The sequence below is a fragment of the Bos grunniens genome, chromosome 13 (assembly GCF_055505025.1).
Source record: "Bos grunniens cultivar Pamir isolate PY7600 chromosome 13, Bosgru_T2T1.0, whole genome shotgun sequence".
NCBI lineage: Eukaryota > Metazoa > Chordata > Mammalia > Artiodactyla > Bovidae > Bos > Bos grunniens.
This window is the reverse complement of record NC_141177.1, coordinates 57,938,698-57,960,012: the sequence shown is the minus strand read 5'-3', so window position 1 is coordinate 57,960,012 and position 21,315 is coordinate 57,938,698. Positions and strand designations below refer to the sequence as shown.

The window sequence follows — 21,315 nt, the reverse complement described above, 5'->3', positions numbered from 1 at the left end:
CGCCCCAAACTACGCCTCGACACGATCGTCCCGTTTCCCCGGGGCATCCTAGGGGAAAAAAAAATTTTTTTTTTTTTTTTTTTGGAAAAAGAAAACCACCACCCACCTACCACTATTTCCTCCGCCCCTTCCAGAGGCGGATCGGGGAGCGCGATCTCCCGGGAAGGGCGGCCCAAATATGTACTTTCAAAAACGAGTGGGGAGACCCGAAGGAAAAGCCAAAAACGAGGGAGCTCACCCTCCGCGCCCCGCCTGGCCCGGCTTCCAAGGGGCGGCGGCGAGCGGCGGGGACGCGGGCCGGGCGCCGGGCCCAGCCGGGGCGCGCTAGGCCGCAGGCTCGGTTAATATTCATGAGCGCACGGGAGGCGCCCCTCCTCCACGGCCGGCCGGCGGGACCCCGGCGCCCGCCGCCGGCCTTTGTGCCCTTCCCTCCTCCCGCCAGCCCTCCCTCGCTCCGCACACGCGGGCGCGGCCCCTCCGCCCCCGCCGGGCTCCCGCCACCACTCTCTCCGGCCCCGCGCCAGCGCCGGGTGGGGTGGCCCGGGGTGGCGGGAAGGGAGGGAGCCCGCGGCGAGCCGGCTCTCCCTCTCCACCCGCCTACCGGCGCTGCGCCCTGTCCGCCGAGGCGGAAAGTCAAGCAGACACGCACCGGAGCAAGCGCGCCGAGTAGATCCGCACCGGGCCCGGCTGGTCCCCTGGACGGCGCGCCCCGTACGCCTGGCGCACAGAGGACCGAGCGGGAGGACGAGCCGGCGCTACCAACCGCCGCCGCGCTCCGAGGCCGCCGCCCCCGGCCGACCGCTCCCAGACACCGCCGCGACCTGCCCCGGCCGGCCCCGGGCTCTCGGCCGCCGCGGGAGGGCGTGGGGCGGGGCGGCGGCCGCCGGACTCTCCCCTCGCCTCGCCGGGCCGGGCCGGGGCCGCGCTCGGGCGCCCGCGATCGCCAAGTGACAGAACTGCTCCGCTCCGCAGCCGCGCCGAGCTGTTTCCCGGGGGCGGATTTCTCGCTTCTTCCTCCCTGGATCCACCTCCTCCCACTCCACCTCCTTCCCCTCCCCTCCCCAGGGGAGGCTCTGGGGCTGAATATTTTCTGTCTTGAATAATATGGTCCCGGGAACTGACGCTGAAGCAGGGGGATTAGCCTGGGGCGGGGGTCGGTGGGGGTGCTCGCCAACCCCCTCCCAATGTACGTCGGGACCTACAAGCCCTCACCCGCCCCCAACACCTCCCGAAAAACCAAACACAGAAAACCCTCCCCGCCTTCTCCAATCTCCCGAGCGCTGAGCGGGAGCGGCCAGGAACCTGGGCTTCCACTGGGAAGGGACCCTGTGCTCGGCGTCAGAGCCGGGGAAGGGGGGAGGATTCTACGGCTACTCAGAATTGGGGGGGGGTGTCAGGGATCGCGGGTCCCAGACTGCGGGGTACGCGTCCGGGTGAGTTTTTGCCCCTGTCTGCAGCGGGAGGGGTGCGATATGGGACTTCAAGATAAGGGAGTGTCCTTTCAACGCCCGACTGCAAAAGAGCTTCTCTTTAAGGAGGCTGGGGGCTCGCAGCGAAGCGTTATTCATTCAATCCTTTGCCCTTTTCATATCTTCAGGGCAGCTGAACAATTCGGCGCGGCTAGCGGAACTGGGAGGGAAGGTGGCGGCGCTTCTCCGCCCCGCAGGTCACAGCGGCGCGGGGCCGGGAGCCCCACAGCTGCCCCTCCCCGCCAGATCCCGGGGCTTAGCCCCAGACCCCTGGCGGCTCGCTCCGCCCCGCCGCGCTTCACAACATCTCCCGCTGCAAATGGCCCAATCGGAGGACGCGATGATAGAACACCAACCAATCAGGGGCTGCTGACTCAGGCTTCCCTCCACCCTTTGCCCCGCCCCCGCTAGGAAAGCCACAGCCCCTAGGTCTCCCCTTCCCACCCCGCCCCGCTCCGGGGTGGTGGCTCGAAGCTCCAGTCCTCGCCCGGCTGCAGTGGAGGAGCGGGCCGCGGCGGCGGGGTTTGTCACCTTGTCACCCTCATCTTCGCCTCCTCCCAGACACGCCTCTCCTCCCTTTCCCAGTCCTCCTGCTGATGCTGTTGAGGGGCATTTTATCTTCACGAGGGCGGGGAACTACCAGCTTTTGTGTCTGATCAGCCGCCACCACCCTCCTGAGGGAGAAAAAAAAGAACAAAACCAAGAAGCTTTGGGGTCTGCGTACCTTTTCCTTCTTTTTTTTTTTAACCACAGTCTCCCCATAAGATTTAGAGACAGTTCCCCGCTCCACCCACCCCGCTGTCCACACCCAGCTCGCAGTCCCGAGCCTCCGGTCCTGTTTTTTATGTTGAGAAAAAAATCCAAAACCACTCTCAGGAGCCTGAAAACCTGTGCTGTAGTTTTTTAGACCTTCCTAAGACTGGAAGGTGCCAAACATTAGAATATACAGCTAAGTCCTTCGCCTTAATTAGAGGAAGGATTCATTTTTATATGGCCATGAAATTTGCATGGTCTGGACAGCCCCTGACAAAACTAGTCAGCTAATAACAAAGAAAAAAAAGAAAAAGAATAAAACAGAAGGAATGCCTGCCAGTCAGTGAGTAATTTACTGAACAGCCCACTGGGCTATAGCAGTATCCAGTTCTGGATACTGTAGAGTAAATGAACTAGAAGTGAATAGAAAGACAGGGTTCAAGTAGTGTACCTCTAGTGGGCTTAGAGAATATGTCCAGAAAGAAAAAACAATTTTAAGCACAAAACAGCTTCTTTACAAATGCAAATGGGCATGCATGGCATAACCTGAGTCTAACAGCTGAGGACATCTAGGGTTAAGGTTTTTGTCATGGAAATTTTTATAAATGTTGATTTGGGAAATAAAGGCTTTCAGTTTGGTAAAGGAGACTAAATGTTGGCCATGGAAGGAGATGTGAAAAGAAGGTAAAACACATTTTGGGGATTGGGGGAAAATAACATAATCTAGGGGCTTTCCTAGGTGGCTGAGTGGTAAAGAATCCTCCTGCCAACTCAGGAGACGCAGGTTCAATCCCCAGGTTTAGAAGACCCCCTGGAGGAGGTAATGGCAACCCACCCCAGTATTCTTGCGTGGAAAATTCCATGGACAGAGAATCCAGGTGGGCTACAGTACATGGGTGGCAAAGAGCTGGACATGACTGAGCATGCATGCCCACAATGTAATCTAGAAAGCCATTTCTATAGGAGATAAGTGGAAGGATGGAGATTACAGTCTAGCTTCATCATTTACCATGTGACCTAGGGCACAGTTTTACTTCTGTAAAGTACTAGAGCTAACAAGTAACAGTGACTACTGTCTATGTAGCACTGCCAGCTGAGTATTCCTCCCAGGGCTTTCAGTTCAGTTCAGTCGCTCAGTTGTGTCCTCCCAGAGCTTTACACAAAACTTAACGAGACAGGTACACTGCGGAGCAAGAATTCAAGCCCAGGACATAGGGTCCAGAGTCCATGTTTTTCTCTACAACACTATCCTTACTTCTAACACAAGTTTTATTAATAACAACAACAGTAGCCAGCATTTACTTAGCTTATCCTGTACTGATCATTGTGTTTTGTGTGTAACTGACTTAATCCTACATCTAGAATCAGTAGGATTCTGTGTTCTTGCTACCATATGTATCTTTTTTTAATTAACTCATGTATTTGGCTGCACTAGGTCTTGGTTGTGGCATGCAAGGTCTTCCATCTTTGTTGCAGCACATGGAATCCAGTTCCCTGAAAAGGGGTTGAACCCAGACCCCGTGCATTGGGAGCTCGAAGTTCTAACCACTGGACCACTAGGGAAGTCCCTACCATATGTATCTTATGTGCATTAGGCTATCTGGATGCGAAAGAAAAAACGCCCAGAGCTAAGATTTGGGAAACCTGAGTCCTAGTCCTCTCCTGGGGTCTCCAGTATGACAGGACCTTCCCACTCTGGTTGGGCTGTTGAGAGCATCAAATGAGACAATAGACTAGAGGAGTTTTTAAAAGGTAAAAACATTATTCCAATTAAAATATTACTATTTTATTACTATTATAGTAATAAATATTACTATATTACTCTAATAAATACATATAAATATGTATTTATATTACATAGTAATATAAAATATTACTATGAAGGAGGGGTTTGTCCTGTTTTCCCAATAGGAACTCTGTACTTTTATTTCATTGGCATTTACGAGGAACATATTAAGCCAGCTTAAAAAATTAGGTCTATTCCTTTCTAAGGCATGAACAGTAACAATACTTTAATAACTGCTTGAGCTCTCATTTAGATGCATTCTGAGTAGACCTTGTGGATGCCCTCTAGGCATCTGGGAAGCAGCAGCCTTCTCCTTTCCAAAGGCTGACAGTATAATTGGTGGAGGATGCAAAAAAGGCTTGGCGTCGTTTTCAGCTGCCCATCTTGGGTGTTTCACTCATTAACACCTCCACCAGAGGGAGGGCAGGAGAAAGGAAAACCAGCCAAACCTAAATCCTGTGGCTACTTGTTAACTGTTCCAGTGAGAGATTTGGTGAAACAATAGGTTTGGGGATCTTTGGAACTGAGGAGACTTGGAATTAACCGTGGGTTTCGCACTTGGTACCTTGGTATTCTTTATCCCAAATATCATGGCTAAGCAAGAACTCACAGTAATTCTAGCTTTGTTTACTTTGAAAGGCTGATATTTTCTTCTTTCGAGCATAACTAATAAATGTGTAAATTTCCTAGAATCTAACTTCTGAGAGTCTCCCTTGAAACAGTCCCAGAAATTCCTCACCCCTGCCCCTGCCTCTCTCGTGTCCAACTCTTTGCGACCCCATCGAGCCCTGCCAGGCTCCACTGTCCATCGAATTTTCTAGGGAAGAATGCTGGAGTGGGTTGCCGTTTCCTACTCCAGGGGATTTTCCCAACCCAGGGATTGAACCCGTGTCTATTCTGTCTGTATTGGCAGACGGATTTTCTTTTCTTTTCTTTTTTTTACCACTGGTGCCACCTACAGTTATATTAATAGCAACTCTAAGACAACCTTGTACACTGTAATTCTTGCAACGTAGGCAAGACAGTCTTAAAGATGGGAACTATAACCTCAAAATGTTCAGCTTTGAATTTGTTAATGACACAATAATATTGTTTTGGTAAATCATTATCTGTCAAAGGCAAAAACAGAACTATTAATAAATTGTCCTAGCCCCTGATCTAATGTCATTCGGTGATAATCTATGGATGATTTCTACTCTCAATATGGAAGTTGGCAATTCTAAGAAGCACAAGTGTTTGCCAGCAAATTCCACAGATGAAATGTGTAATTGGGATGAAGCATTTGCAGAACTATGTGTCTGAGGCAGTTAAGACCAATGGCCCCCAGAAGATTAAGCCTTTTTTTGGTTTTAGGACTATACTGTATATATACTTATTACTCATTCAATAGAAAAAGACACATTATCTACTAATATTTCTTTGAAAAAAGACTTTCTTGTTGAATTGAATAACTACAGAAATCTCACCTTTCTGGCAAGGCATTTAACTACTGTAATCAAGGAGAGGCAGTGATTTTCCACAATAAGTAATTTCTAGGGAATTCCCTGGTGGTCCAATGTATAGGAATCAATACTTCCACTGCCAGGGGCCCAGGTTCAATCCCTGGTGGGGGGAACTAAGATCTCAAAAGCCATGCCACAGTCAATAATAAAATAGAAATAATAAATAATAATAAAATAAAATAGTGAAATAGATCGCCAATCCAGGTTTGATGAATAAGACAGGGTGCTCAGGGGTGGTGCACTGGGATGACCCTGAGGGATGGGATGGGGAGGGAGGTGGGAGTGAGGGTCAGGATGGGGAACACATGTACACCCATGGCTGATTCATGTGAATGTATAGCAAAGACCACCACGATATTGTGAAGTAATTAGCCTCCAATTAAAATTTTAAAAAATTAAAAAATGAAAAATAATAATCATTTCTAAGACTCTCCTTCCTTCATCACCTCTTTTAAATAGCGTAAATATTTACTAATTTAATGCTCTGCATCTGCTAAATATGTGATTTATTATTTCTGTCTGCAAGATCACTATCTATCTTCAATTATTAATTTCTAATCTATAAGGCGGAGAAGGCAATGGCAACCCACTCCAGTACTCTTGCCTGGAAAATCCATGAATGGAGGAGTCTGGAAGGCTGCAGTCCATGGCACCACTGAGCGACTTCACTTTCACTTTTCACTTTCATGCATTGGAGAAGGAAATGGCAACCCACTCCAGTGTTCTTGCCTGGAGAATCCCAGGGATGGCGGAGCCTGGTGGGCTGCCGTCTATGGGGTCGCACAGAGTCGGACACGACTGAAGCGACTTAGCAGCAATCTATAAGGTATTGATACTGTTTTATTCAAAGTATATAGTGTGTAGCAAGTGCCACACACAATAGACACACTTGAATAATTTCTCTGTCTTCAACTTAACCTGGTCTTTCCTTTCTTTGGACCAGTACTCTGCCTGAATGTTTCTTTGTGGTTTATGTTTATTTGTTGCTATTAATAAGTTACTTGATCATAAACAATCTTACATTATTATTTGGTGGTGGTTTTGTCAATAGTCATATCTGACTCTTTGCAACCCCGTGGACTATAGCTGGCGAGGCTTCTCTGTCCATGGGATTTTCCAGGCAAGAATATTGATCTGGGTTGCCATTTCCTTCTCCAATGAACGTGATTATTATCTCCTTTTCTACCTAGACTATAAACTTCTCTAGGGCCAATTCCTAGGGCATTTGGTTTCTTCAGACCTCCATAATACCTACCACAGCTTTTGCACATTTCACTACAAAATTATTCAAGAAAGGAATGATGATTGTGTGACTATTATTGATAAATATTTATACCTCAAGAAATTCCTGGCCATCCAACAATGCTCTGGGTTGCTGGAAGATATATATATATATGTGTCTGTGTGCACGTGCCTAAAAGGGAAAGTATAAATTATGAGAGGTGCCCACAAGAAGAACACTTGACGTGGGCCTCGATTTCCAGAAGTACCACATTTTATCTCTTTACCTGACTCCACCTCTGGTGACCGAACTGATTTTTGACCACATTACCATGCCAAGAACTCACAAGGACTTGCACTTTGGCACTAATTATAAAGCCCATAGTTTAACCGTAATCATGTAGCAGACATTCTCTTCTGAATTCAAATATTTATTTCAGTACCTCCATAATTATAATTGAGTGGTATGGTATTTATATTCATCAGCATTATGAAGAGTTTATGTCTATATTTTGAGGAAAAAATTAAAATGTCTACATTTTTCTTTTACCCTGAGAATCGTGACTTCCATTTATAATCATTCCAGTTTTCCTTAAAAATATGAGACCAGTTTTTTAAAGGTTTCCACCCACCCAACTAAATATGAGCTGGAACATCCTGTGAAAATACTGTGCAATCTGGGTAGCAATCCAGAGTCAAACCGGAGAACTGAAATATGTCTTCATCATCTTGGGGAAAAAAAACTAAATACCAACCATTCCAACTAAGAAACTGTGTTAGCAATTGATTTTGATATTGTAGGCCTGATCCAGAGCAATCAAATCTTTTTCTTCAGAATGAAAACAATATCCTAGCCTTCCTGTTCACCTTCTCAGGGCAGAAGGAGGAGAGACATGTAAAGACCCCAGCAATCCTTGACTCAGTGAAACTCACTATCTTTCAAAACTCCCTTGCACTGTAGATCCCACTCCTCTATTCCTGTCACTGCCTGCATTCGCTTCTAATCCCAAGGTCAACTAACCAAGGATTTTACTTTCAGATAGGAAAGGTTTGCACGATGAGATAGGGCAATTCACATTTGGGCTTCAGTAGCATAGCTGCATGCTTGCATCACTTGTCTCCCTGAAGATTTTTCAATTATATTTTAATTTTCTAAAATTGCAACACAGAAAGAAAAAAAATAGATATTGCAACTAAGACAGAGCCCAATCTTGTGCCACTTTCTATGAACCCACTCTCTTGCCTTCTTCTAACCTCCTACTGTGGCTCTTTATTGGCTGAATCCATTCAAAAATAATTCAGCCACTGTCTCTCTCTCTTTCTCTCTCTATGTGTGTGTATAATAACTGAATTATAAGGAATAAGAAGAAACATTTGGGGAATTCCCTGATGTTCTAATGGTTAGGACTCCATACTTCAGGGGAAGCAGGGGCATAGGTTGAATCCCTGGTTGGGAGAACTAAGATCTCACATGGGTACAGCAGGGACAAAAAAAGAGAAGAAACATGTGGCAGAAAATAATGGGAAGGATGACAGGCTTTTAAAAAACACTTTAAATGTATAAGAAAAAGACAAAAAGGTTAAAATGATTAGATAGGAGATGAAAAATAAGGAGGACAAGTAACCAAAATCCAATTTGGAGAAACCGGTGCATCTAACAAAGAGTTTAGAAGTAATGGAACTAAGAAAATTATTAAAAGATGTAATATACCCTCCTGTATCTGTTCTCTCCTTTCATAAAAATAGCATTTTGGCTGGCCACATGGTCAGTAAGCTAGACCTGGCTTCTCAGCCTTCCTTCTAACTAGGTGTGGCCCTAAGACTAAATTCAAGCCAATGAATGGTGGGCAGGAATGAGGGTCTGCCACTCTCAAGGTTTCCCTTAAAAGACTGAACCTGTGCCTTTCTAGCCCCTTGTCCTCTTCATGATGGCAGAAAAAAAGGGATTCCCAGATTTAGTAAATAAAGATAAAGAATGCCCAGTTCAATTTGAATTTCAGGTAAAGGAATACATTTTCAGTATATCTCAATTACTGCATGAGACATACTTGTACTAAAGAATTATTTGTTGTTTATCTACAATTCAAAGTAAACAGGGTGACCTATGTTTTATCTGGGAATCTTACAGTAGGTACTGAGAATGTCAGCATCTCCTTTGACCCACAGATGGACGTCACCTGTGGAAGATGCCAGAGACGTGGCAGGCCTGAAGTGACTACTTCGGGATTGCTATTAATACCAGAAACAGACACAGCCTTCCATCTCACCACTTCTGTATATAAGGACCACTGTATTTCTAAGATCTTTTCGGTATAGGAGCTTAGCTTTTGTCTAAACTATATGCGAACTTTTTTCGTAATGTCAAAGATTAGAAGGACTTACCATGTTTCAGGAATTATTAAAAGAGAATATCTACTTGTGGGGAGGGGGAAGTTGTTAAACTTAGATTACTTTAAAAAAAAAAAAAAAGAATCTTAAAAGTGAATTGGCTAAAGCAGGGGGTGATAAATTATAGCCCACAGACTTAATCCAATCTGCTGCCTGTTTTGGGGGGGGAAAAAAGAAAGAAAATAAAGCTTTATGGGAATACGACCGTGGTTATTTGTTTACTTGTCTGTGGCTGCTTCAGCACTTTAATCGCAAGAGACTGTATTGCCTGCAAAGCCTAAAATATTTTCTATCTGGGTCTTTCCAGAAAAAGTTTGCTGACCTCTGATCCAAAGGAAAAACATTACTGACCACAGAACTCTTCTTAGTATGAATTGATAGGAACAGAGTTTTGAAGGAAAAAAGAATGTGACAGAGATGACAATCATGTAGCCATCCACATTTAAAAGCAGCAGATGACTTCCCTGGTGGTCCAGTGAAGTGGACCCACTCCACTGGATGTGAAGACTCCCCATTCCCAAGGCAGGGGGAACGGGTTTCATCCGAAATATCCCACATGCCACGTGGCTAGCACTACAGCCAAAAAAAAAAAAAAAAGCTGCAGAAAGACACTCTCAACTATATAAAGATTTGGGAAATACATCACCTTTCCTCAAAACAATTCTCTGATATGATCGTGTCATTCACTAAGAGAGGACTTGGAGAAAATATAAAAGGAATGAAACAACTGATTATTCTCGTGATTATATAGCAGGTACACATTGTAAATCTTGAAAGAAAAGTACTAAAACGAAAAGTAATAATGCTGTCAGTATAATACACTAGAATAAGAATGAGGGTACAAAAAACTGAGAGGTGAAAGGACAAAGAAAGGTGAAAAAAGTGTTAATGGTGGTAATTTCCTCAATGGTTATAGGGAGTTATGGATAGTATTCTTACGGTATTTAATGTAGAAGTGTTGAGTGACTAAATAACATAAATAATGTGAAAAGACAAGCCATGAACTAGCAGACGATGTATGTTGCTGATATATAACCCACCAAGGATTTATATCGACAGTTTATAAAGAGCCCCTATAAACCAATAAATAAAATACAAAAAGATAAATAGGCAGTTCACAAAAGAGGAAACACATGTGGGCACTAACCATAAAAGATGCTCAGTATCACTGGAATCAGGATAATGCAAATTAAAATGATAATGAGACCATTTCAAATCCATCAGACTGGCAAAAATAAGTCTGATAACATCCAGTGTTGAAGTGTTGATGAAAACAGAAGCTCTTACACACTGCAGGTGAGAGACATAAATTCATCAAACCAGCAAGTGGCAACTCTGGTTGCTCAGGCCCTGCCCCCTGGATGGTCTGCAAAAGTTGTCATGACTGTTATCTCCACCTTGAGATTCAAAAGAGGTCTCAAGTGTAAGGTGCCTTCATCTCTTTTTCCCGTATTAACATCATCCTGTTGCTTGAGACCAAAAGCTTTGAGGCAGCCTTGATTGACTTTCTCTCATCAGTAAACTCTCAGCTCTAACGTCAAATCGTATCCAGCTTCTACTCACCTCCATAGTTCTCACTCAAATCCAAGCCAATCATCTGTCACCTGAATGAAGATGACAGTTTTACAGTGTTGGAGCTTCTGCCCACAACTTAGGTCTGCTCTCAACATGGGAGCCAGGGTCATCCCTTTTAGGACCTAAGTCAGATCACGTCACTTCTTTGCCTAAAACCATCTACTGGCTTCCCATTTCACTTGGAAAAAGAGCCCTAACTTAAAAAAAAAAATTATTTTATCTATTTGGCTGTCCTGGATCTTCGCTGTGAAAAGTGAGATCTAGTTCCCTGACCAGGGATAGAACCCAGGCACCCTGCATTGAGAGCACAGGGTCTTAGCCACTGGACCACCAGGGAAGTCCTCCAAATTCTTACAATGGTTTACCTTGGTTCTGTTTGATCCACCTCCTGGCTACCGGTTCTAGTGCAGCCACACCCATACCCTTGCTGTTCCTCAAACACACGCGCACACACACACGCACACACACACACGCACACACACACACACACACACGCACACACACACACACACACGCACACGCTCCTGCAGCTCACCTACTGTTCCCACTTTACTAGACAGGTCTTCTCTGATCCCCTGCCCCCACTTAAAATAGTATAGTATCCACCCACCCTACCCCAAGCCAACTACTTTCTCACCACCCTTTAGACTTTAATTTTTCAAAGCACTAATTGCCACCTGGTGTTTTATATTTTTATTTATTGCCTCTCTTCCCAGCTTTGAATGTAAACCTCAGAAGAACGGGAAATGTGTCTCTTGTTTATGGCTAAATCCTTGTGCCTTGAACAGACCTGTCTTATACTAGACACCCAATAAAATATGTGTTAAGTAAATGAAAACTATTTTGCCAAGCACATTTAAAAATATAATAGCTAGGAAAATTGAATAGCTACATATTCTATTCTAGAAAAAAATTTACTTCTATATGTCTCCCCCAGAGAAACTGCCCCTTTTGTATCCAAGTAGGAAGTATAAAGTATTCCTTTCTAAAAATCAGATATAATATGTTCTTCAGTAGGTGAAAGATAAAATCAGTTTTATGTAAGCAACACAAGTCTATTTAGCATGTAAAATGAATATATCAACAAATATCAATTTATATCAAAAGAATTATGTTGAGTGAAGAGGTAAGTGGTGAAGAGATGAGCAGTTTGAGTAAATATTATATACCTATGTATCCATATTGGAGAAGGCAATGGCAACCCACTCCAGTACTGTTGCCTGGAAAATCCCATGGACACAGGAGCCTGGTAGACTGCAGTCCATGGGGTCTCGAAGAGTCGGACATGACAGAGCAACTTCGCTTTCATTTTTCACTTTCATGCATTGGAGAAGGAAATGGCAACCCACTCCAGTGTTCTTGCCTGGAGAACCTCAGGGACAGGGGAGCCTGGTGGGCTGCCGTCTATGGGGTCGCACAGAGTCGGACACAACTGAAGCGACTTAGCAGCAGCAGCAGCAACAGCAGCAGCAGCATGTTATCTATATGTGCAACATATATTGTTTATCATTAACACATCTGAATGAAAAGTATAAAAATCATAGAATAATACACATCAACTTCAGAAGGGAAGAAGAAAGGACAGAAAAGAGGGGTGGGGCAAGGGTTTAGCTGCAGTATTTTAGTTCTTTAAAAATAAGCTCTCGGTTTCCCTGTAGCTCAGCTGATAAAGAATCTGCCTGCAATGCAGGAGATTCTGGTTCAATTCCTGGGTCAGGAAGATCTGGAGAAGGGATAGGCAACCCACTCCAGTATCCTTGGGTTTCCCTGGTGCCTCAGTTGGTAAAGAATCTGCAGTGCGGAAGACCTGGGTTCAATCCCTGGGTTGGAAAGATCCCCTGGAAGAGGGCATGGCAACCCACTCTAGTCCTTTCCTGGAGAATCCCCATGGACAGAGAAGCCTAGTGGGCTGTAGTTCATGGGATTGCAAAGAGTCGGACACGATACAACCGAGTGACTAAACACCCAAAATAAGCTCTGAAGACATATCAGAAACACATTCTATAACATATACAATATATTTAGACATAATATACTATACAATACGACCTATTTGATCTATTTCCACAACACAATGAAAATCAGAAACTCTTAACAGCATTTGTCTTTGAGGTGTGGAATTGAGAATGGGGAATGAGAAGCAGCAGCACCTTGATCACCATTTGATCACCATTTTCCCCGAAAATTATTTATGAGAAAGCATTACTTCCATTTTTTAAATGACAAATTTAACATGCCTTTCTTCAGTCTTTGTCAGGGCAAACTGATAGGTGAATAAAAACACTGAGGACCTGAAAAACATAATTAACAAGCTTAAAATATGTATGTATCAAACTCCTCTGAAAATAAAAGACTACCTGCCATCAGGGCTCCCAGGAAACAGTGATGAGAACTGACCATATACCAAGCCATAAAAAAGGCTTCAGTACATTCACAAGGTACTAACAGAAACAACATAAGATAGTTTTTCTATTTTCAGTTGGGAGGGTGTACACTATGGGGCAAAAAAAGGATGAGAGTGAAGTCATAGGAAAAACAGAATGGTGATAAGGAGGTAGAGTTGGGAAAGAAGAGATACTTCCTACTTCTTTCGATAAAATACACTATAGAAATATTAGGGTCTTGAGGGGACTTCCTTGGTAGTTCAGTGGCTAAGACTTTGTGTTCCCAATGCAGGAGGCCCAGGGTTAAACCTCTGATCAGGGAATTAGATCCTATATGCCACTACTAAGACCCAGAGCAGCCAAATAAATAAATAGTGTTCAAAAGTGGCTCTTGAAAATGGTGGAGAATATGACTGCATATGTTGAGGGGTGGAGCATGGGGGCAGGAAGGTAAATACATGAATTACAGAAACATGGAAATGGTTATCAGTGGAATGTTTTTGATGGATATCTTCACTCCAAAAGTGAACTGATCTTTTCACTTTCACCAACATTTTCTCCAGCCATTTCTAAAGGTGCGCATAAAGATGCCATACAGTAAGCCTAGCCATAACAATAGGAAAATTGCAAAACTGAATGGAAAAGTACATGCCCCAGCTCTCCAGCCTGTGAAACATCTCATTCAAATTTGTGCTACAGCCAAATTACAACCTGCTACATGTCAGGGACCTCCAGTTTGTTCAAGGAAACCCAAACTGCAAAATCTGATTCACTAAAGTTTTTTACTAGTAAAATTTAGGAGCATTTTATTTTACTGAGGAATAATTTATGAATAGAGCTGTATTTAAAGGGTACAACCTGATGATGTTATATACATAGATATAGAATGATTACCAAGATCAAGGTCACTAATTTACTAACTTAATTAATTGTTAAAAATTATTTATTTTGTTTTTGGCTGCACTAGGTCTTATTGTCAGGCGGGCTTTTCTCCAGTTGCAGAGAGTAGGGGCTACTCTCCAGTTGTCTGCGTGGGCTTCGCACTGTGGCGGCTTCTCTTGCTACAGAACACGGGCTCCAGGGCTCCTGAGCCTCAGTAGTTGAGGCTGAGGGCTCAGCAGTCGCAGCTCCTGGGCTCTAGAGCACAGGCTCAATAGTTGTGGCTCACAGGCTTAGTAGCTTTGCGACATATGGGATCTCCCTGCACCAGGGGTTGAACCCACGTTTCCTGCAATGACAGGCAGATTCTTTACGACTGAGCCACCAGGGAAGCCCTAATTTACTAATTTTAAAAATTGAGCTAATTACTGAAGAGGGAACTTAGAACCTTGATGTAAAATCTAATTTAGAATTCCAATTCCAATTTTGAAAATTGCAGCTTCATCAGGCTAGGAACTGAGTTGATAAAAACAGCAAATTAAATAGCACGTGGATTTGATCAAATGCATAAAGATTTGTGCTTCTCAATCCAGGCTAATTTCCAGGAGCTCTAAAAGACTCCTGAACCCTCCTACACTGTTGGTGGGAATGTGAATTGGTACAACCACTATGGATAAAGTATGGAGGTTCCTTTAAAAACTAAAAATAGAACTATAATATGATCCAGCAATCCCACTCCTGGGCATATACCCTGAGAAAGTGAAAGTGAAGTGAAGTCGCTCAGTCATGTCCGACTCTTTGCGACTCCATGGACTATAGCCTACCAGGCTCCTCTGTCCATGGGATTTTCCAGGTAAGAGTGCTGGAGTGGATTGCCATTGCCTTCTCCAGGGGATCCTCCCAACCCAGGGATCGAACCAGGGTCTCCCGCATTGCAGGCAGACGCTTTACCATCTGAGCCACCAAGGAAGCCATAATTCAAAAAGATACATGCACCCCTATGTTCATAGCAGCAGTAGTCACAATAGCCAAGACATGGAAGCAATCTAAATGTCCATCAACAGAGGGATGGATAAAGAAGATGTGGTACATATATACAATGGGATATTACTCCGCCATTAAAAAGAATGAAATAGTGCTATTTGCAGCAAGATGGATGGACTTAGAGATTATCCTAAGTAAAGTCAGACAGATATGATATGATATCACTTATATGTGGAATTGAAAAAGGTGACACAAATGAGCTTATTTACAAAACAGAAAGACTCACAGATTTCAAAAACAAACTTCTGGTTATCGAAGGGAAAATGTGGGGCGGGGAAGAATAAGTCAGGAGCTTGGTATTAACATATACACACTACTATACGTAAAATAGATAATCCACAAGGATGGACTGTATAGCATAGGGAATTCTCAATATTCTGTAGTAATCTATGTGGGAAAAGAATCTGAAAGAGAATGTATATATGTATATGTATAACTGAACCACTTTACTGTATAGCCGAAACTAATATGACATTGAAAATCGACTGTACTCCAATATAAAATAAAAATTAAATTTAAAAAACTCCTGAGACTCAGGTCACAGTGGAAACCTATTAATACAGCCCTCTGGGGATGGGGCACAGGCATCAGTGTTTTTGAAAGCTGCTTAGGTGATTGCATCCTACAGCCAAGACTGGTACCCACTGCTCTGGTTGCAAGTAGAGGAAAAGAGAATGGTTACATCACAGAAGTCTGCAGAAGCTTGACTCTTCAAAAAGTGTGTAAAGCTTCCCATCTCTGCGCTCTTTTATTCCAGAGCAGAAGGCATTTCAAAAGTTCTGACTTAGCCCAGAAATGTGAGACTTCATGAAAGCACTTGTGGGCGATGTCACCATGAAATCACTAGCCATCTGGCAATGCAACAGAAAGTTATTCTGGTTTCAAATTAAAGTGAAACAAGTAGGGTGAGGCGGCAATTAAAACTTATCAAAATAGCTTTGATTTTCTGAGTGGTATAGAAGAGTATTCATCCTTTCCAAAGGGATTTTTTTCCCTTCTTCCTTATTTCCATAGAAAAGATTTTTTAAGCTAAGATTTGATTCTATTATTTTAAGAAACAAAATAAACCCCAACACTTCAAAGACTTTAATAAAAACATAAAGCTTTACTTCTTAGTCTCCTGGAGAACAGTATATAAATCCAATTAATGGGAATTCGAAGTAAACATTGAAGCTTTAAAACTGAAACTGCTTTAAAATGTATGAAAGACTTGACAGGTACACGATCAAGGTGGGAACAGGAAGCATTAACGTAGGTAGGTGGGTGAGGGGAAACGGTCTCTATGTTTTTACCATCACTTGGTGAGGGGAAAATGGTCTCCATAATATGTTTTTACCATCACTTAAGGGGATGTGTGTCTTGAGGTAATCACAGTAACATCATCCGTTCTGCAACCAAGAATTGGCTGTCTTGTTCTGCAATCCACGTATCTCTCCCACTCCACACCTCTTCTTAACTCTTGGCAGTTACAGTGTCCTCCATTTCTATAATTTTGTCATCTCAAGAATGTTGTATAAATGGAATCACACAGTCTGCAACCTATTGGGGTCACCTTTTTTCACTCAACATAATTCTCTGGTGATTCATCCATGTTGTCGTGTGTATCAGCAGTTTGTTCCTTGTGATTACTGAGTAGTTCTCCATGATGTGGCCATCTCTCAGTCTGTCTTACTATGCATGTGAGGAAAGACATCTGGGTTCTTTCCAGTTTGGGGCTGTTACACGGATCAAGCAGCAGTAAAAATATTTGTGTACAGGTTTTTGCATGAACTTAAGTTTTCATTTCTCTGGGATAAATACCCATGGGTGCAATTGCTGAGTCAAATGCTAATTACAGGGTTTTGGTTTTTCTTTAAGAAACTGCCAAAGTGTTTTCCAGGGTGACTCTACCACTTGGCATTCCCTCCAGCAATGTGTGAGTGATCAAGTTTCTTCACATCTTTGCCAGCATTTGGTGTTATCATTATTTTTTATTGTAGCCATTCTGATAAGTGTGTAGTAAGAGCTCATTGTGGTTTTAATTTGCATTTCCCTAATGTCTACTGACACAGAATATCTTGTCATGTAGTCTTCTTATGTTTGTTTTCTATATACTGTCCAGGTTTTCAGTTGTATTTAGCAGCAACAAGAAGGAAAGTACTCCATTATCTTTTATGGTGAGTCAAAATAGAACAGCAGTTAAGGCATCAAGTTCTGCTCTCACATGGCCAAGGTCCAAATCCTAGCTAAATTGAATCCTGGCTTTGCAAACTTGGTCAACTACTCTTTCCTCAATTTTCCAATCTGCAAAATGGGAATAACGCTCATCTTATTTTGAGGATTTAATTAAGGCAAAGCACTTCAAGTAATATGGTCAATTATTTCTATTAAATAGAACTCATAAGCCTTTTATGAGCCAACTCATTAGAAAAGACCCTGATGATGGGAAAGATTGAAGGCAGGAGAAGGTGACGACAGAGGACAGGATGGTTGGATGGCATCATTGACTCAATGGACAGGAATTGGAGCAGGCTCCAGGAGGTGGTGAAGGACAGGGAAACCTGGCGTGCTGCAGTCCATGGGGTCACAAAGAGTTGGACACAACTGAGCGACTGAACAACAGCAAAATGCCTTTTATAAAATTGATTATATGATTTCACAAAATTTTAATATTTGCATCACACTCATCTGGTTTTTTAATATTACAGAGAACTATTTTGATGACAAACTATTTTTCCTTTTTAAAATGACCTTTCCTGGGTGTATCAAGATTGCCTGACATGAAGACTAAGGGACAATAAAATCTTAGTTGAATCATCTTCATAGATATCTGTTTAATTTATCTCCTTGTCTATGCCAATGGAATGAAATGGCTGAATAAGAAAAACTAGGTTTCTTTCTGTTCATTCTGAAAAGTCAAGAAATGAAAAAATTAGAGAAGGTTGAAAATATAAAGAAGGACTGATATTGTAAAAAAACAAAAACATTCCTGGAAAACCACACAATGATCAAAAGCTATTAGTGTTTTCATGTTCTATTTCTAGAGTTTCTTGAATGGACAGCTCAGTATATGTCACTCATTTTCCTTTAACTAAATTCTTGTTGTGTTAGTCACTCAGAGAACCCATGGACTGTAGCTCGCCAGGCTCCTCGGTCCATGGATTTCTCTAGGCAAGAATACTAGAGTGGGTTGCGGTTCCCTTCTCCAGAGGATTGCCCCAACCCAGGGATCAAATTTGGGTCTCTCACATTGCAGACAAATTCTTTATCGTCTGAGTCACCAGGGAAAATACTTGTTAAGCTTTCAATTATTTGGGTCAATTGTAGGCATGTCCATGAATTAATGACTTCAACATATAACATGATCACTTACTCTTTGTCAGGCATTGTGATGGAGGACGTGTACACACACAGATGAATAAGCAATGTTCTGTAGGGAATTTATATTCTGATAGAATAGATTAAAACTTTTCTAGAAATAATCACGCTTTGAGGTAGAACACGAGGTACCAAAGGACATACAGGAAAACCCCAAGGTCTAGGGAATCAATTAGAAGTGAAATGAGATTAAAAGGGGTAAAACTGGGACACGCAGAATTGGAAGAAAGGGCATTTTAGAATTAGTACAATCACAAAAATAGCAAAGTAGGGTGCATCCTCAGGGCCCAGTGAGCAGTTCAGGTTGACTGGACCATAGTTGGCAGGAAGAAGGTTCATGAGAGAGAAAGCTGAGAAGACAGGTAAGGACTGAAAAGTCCAGAACCTTTAACGAAATTAATCTAAAGAGCAGAGTCTATATAGTAGATAAATGGTGGGGGCTGGTGGGGGGGGAGTTCACTAAAAATTTTGAGGCATGGAACTGAGTGATATCACAGGAGCTAATCAATGGTTGGCAGAGGAAATACTGGATGGAGCCCACATACAGAGAAGAGAATAGAGTCAGAAATCTGAGCAAGGACTGCGGCAGTAAGCCTAGGTATAAGGAGGTAAGAACCTGATCAGGATAGTCATAGTGGAAACAGAAGTATTGGACAGTCTGAATCCACACGACTCAGATTCAATTGATAATTTGAGAGCTATTTTGGGAGGGGGGCTTTGGACATGTTGACTTCCAAGTTCCCACTAGATTTCAGGTGCACCAGCAGGCGGAAAGCTGAGCCAGGATGGCAGAACAAGATCAGAGCTGAAAACCCATCGTGTACCTTGTTCACCATCGTTTACCATTAGTGATAATCTGGTAAAGTAAGCCTCTTTCTTCAGTAATATTCTTCTAATTTGTCTCTTGGCTATTCTTGTTTGATGAGTCATCTCAAGAAATCCTATTAAGATTTTAATCAAATCGTATTAAATGGGTAAATTAATTTGGAAAGAATTCACTTTTAGCATGTAAGAATAGAATAATGCATTTTCCTATTAATGAACATCGGTATTCTCTTCAGTTGTCTTCCTGTATTACCCTCAGTGAAGTTTTAGCTTTTTTTCATGTCATTCCTATTTCTTAATATGCTTGTGTGCATGTGTGCACAGTCATATCTGACTCTTTGCGACCCCATGGACTGTAGCCCACCAGGCTCCTCTGTCCATGGGATTTTCCAGGCAAGTACACTGGAATGGGTTGCCATTTCCTACTCCAGGGGAAATTCCCAACCCAGGGATGGAACTTGAGTCTCCTGTATTGACAGGCAGACTGTTTTCCACTGCGCCACCTGGGAAGCCCTTATTATGCTTATTCTTGGGTATTTATACTTTATAGTGATTTATGATTATAGATTTTCAAACCATTTATTGGTATACAGAAAAATAATCAATTTGCATATTTATTTTATAACCAACCAACTTACTGAACTTTCTCCATAGCTCTAAGAGCTTCTCTTTCCTCTTCTTTCTGATATTTATATTGATTTAATTTTCTTATTTCACATGATGACTAGAACAACCAGAGCAATTCTGGATAGTAGCAACTACTAAGGGAAGAAACACTGGGTATTTCCTTAGCCCTTGCGTATTCAGAAAAGTCAGTATGTTTTCCTCATAAATGAAAAGCAATTTTATCTTACCTGTGCTGTCTTTTTTTTTTTTTTTTTGAATTCTTATTTTACTCACTTTGCTTTTTAAACCTTACTTTGCCTTTTTATTTCATCCTGTCATCTTTCAGACTTTTTCTTCCCTCTTTGTCATTCTGCTTTCATTCACCGAGATCGCATTTTCCTGCACTTTGTGGAGGAAGGCAAAGAGATTCCTGAAATTCTTCAAAACTTTGTGGAGATTATTCTCTTCCTCTAGCTTTATACCATATTTTATAGACCCTTATTTTTCTTCTGCTCCTCATTCTTCAATAAGATCTGCTCGCACTTTTTGTCAACAGACAGAAATGTGGACTCTCCTGGTCCCTCTCTGTATATTTGTGGGAAGCTGAAGTTCCCTTCTCAAATCTACCATTTGAGAGCAGGTTAAAATTCTACTTGTCCACTTTCCAGTTTTTAGGGTCTTTTCAATTGTTGTGATTCTACTTGTGACATCTCACCCCTTGCACTTCAAAATTATGGAATCATTGAAAAATTAATATCCTTACTAGGTACCTGTAAAGGTTAATTTTTGTGTCAACTTGACTGGGCCAAGGGGTGCCCAGATATTTGATCAAACATAATTCTGGGTGTGTCTGTGAGGGTTTCTGGATAGGATTAATATGTGAATGAGTAGACTGAGTAACAGAAGGGGATGACAGAGGACAAGATGCTTGGATGGCATCACTGACTCAATGGACATGAGTTTGAGCAAGTTTCAGGAGATGGTGAAGGACAGGGAAGCCCAGCATGCTGTAGTCTATGGGGTTGCAAAGAACCGGACCTGACTTAGCAACTGAACAACAGCAGACTGAATAAAGTGGATTACCTGCCCCAATGTGGATGGGCCTTATCCAACCAGTTGAAAGCATAGAAGAGCAAAAAGGCTGAGGGAGAAGGAACTCCTTTTGCCTGACTGCCTTCCAACTGGGGCATTGCTTTTTTTCTCTGCCTCTGAACTCAAGGTGAAATACTGGCTCTTCAAACCTGCCAGCTTTAGACTTGAACAACGTGATCAGTTCTCCTGAGTCTTCAGCTTGCCCACTGCAGCTCCTGGGACTTCTCACTCTTCAAAATTGGGTGATTCAATTCCTTGTGAAAAAATCTCTTTCTATATACATTGCATTGGTACTGTTTCTAACTGGCATTCTCCGATCTTGCCCCTCTGCCTTTGGAACATGACACGTGGAGTCTACACCTGCGATTTACTACCACCAGTTCTCCTGAGCCCTGCATTCTGTGCCATCACTCTCTGGAATGATAATCACCGCT

General features: G+C 42.7%; 1 protein-coding gene across 39 annotated transcripts in view; it reads right to left on the bottom strand.

Annotated features, from left to right (window-relative positions):
- ARHGAP21 (Rho GTPase activating protein 21) overlaps positions 1-952 on the bottom strand; it is a 130,253-nt gene extending 129,301 nt beyond the window's left edge. For 9 of the 39 annotated variants that reach the window (XM_086334412.1, XM_086334458.1, XM_086334417.1 and 6 more), the window contains exon 1: positions 650-856. The gene's annotated coding sequence lies outside the window, so the exon portion shown is untranslated. Of the gene's footprint in view, positions 1-106; positions 335-649 lie in introns of those variants that run through there. The other 30 variants (XM_086334457.1, XM_086334425.1, XM_086334438.1 and 27 more) reach the window with 14 other exon arrangements.
- Between the last annotated feature and the right edge of the window lie 20,363 nt (positions 953-21,315).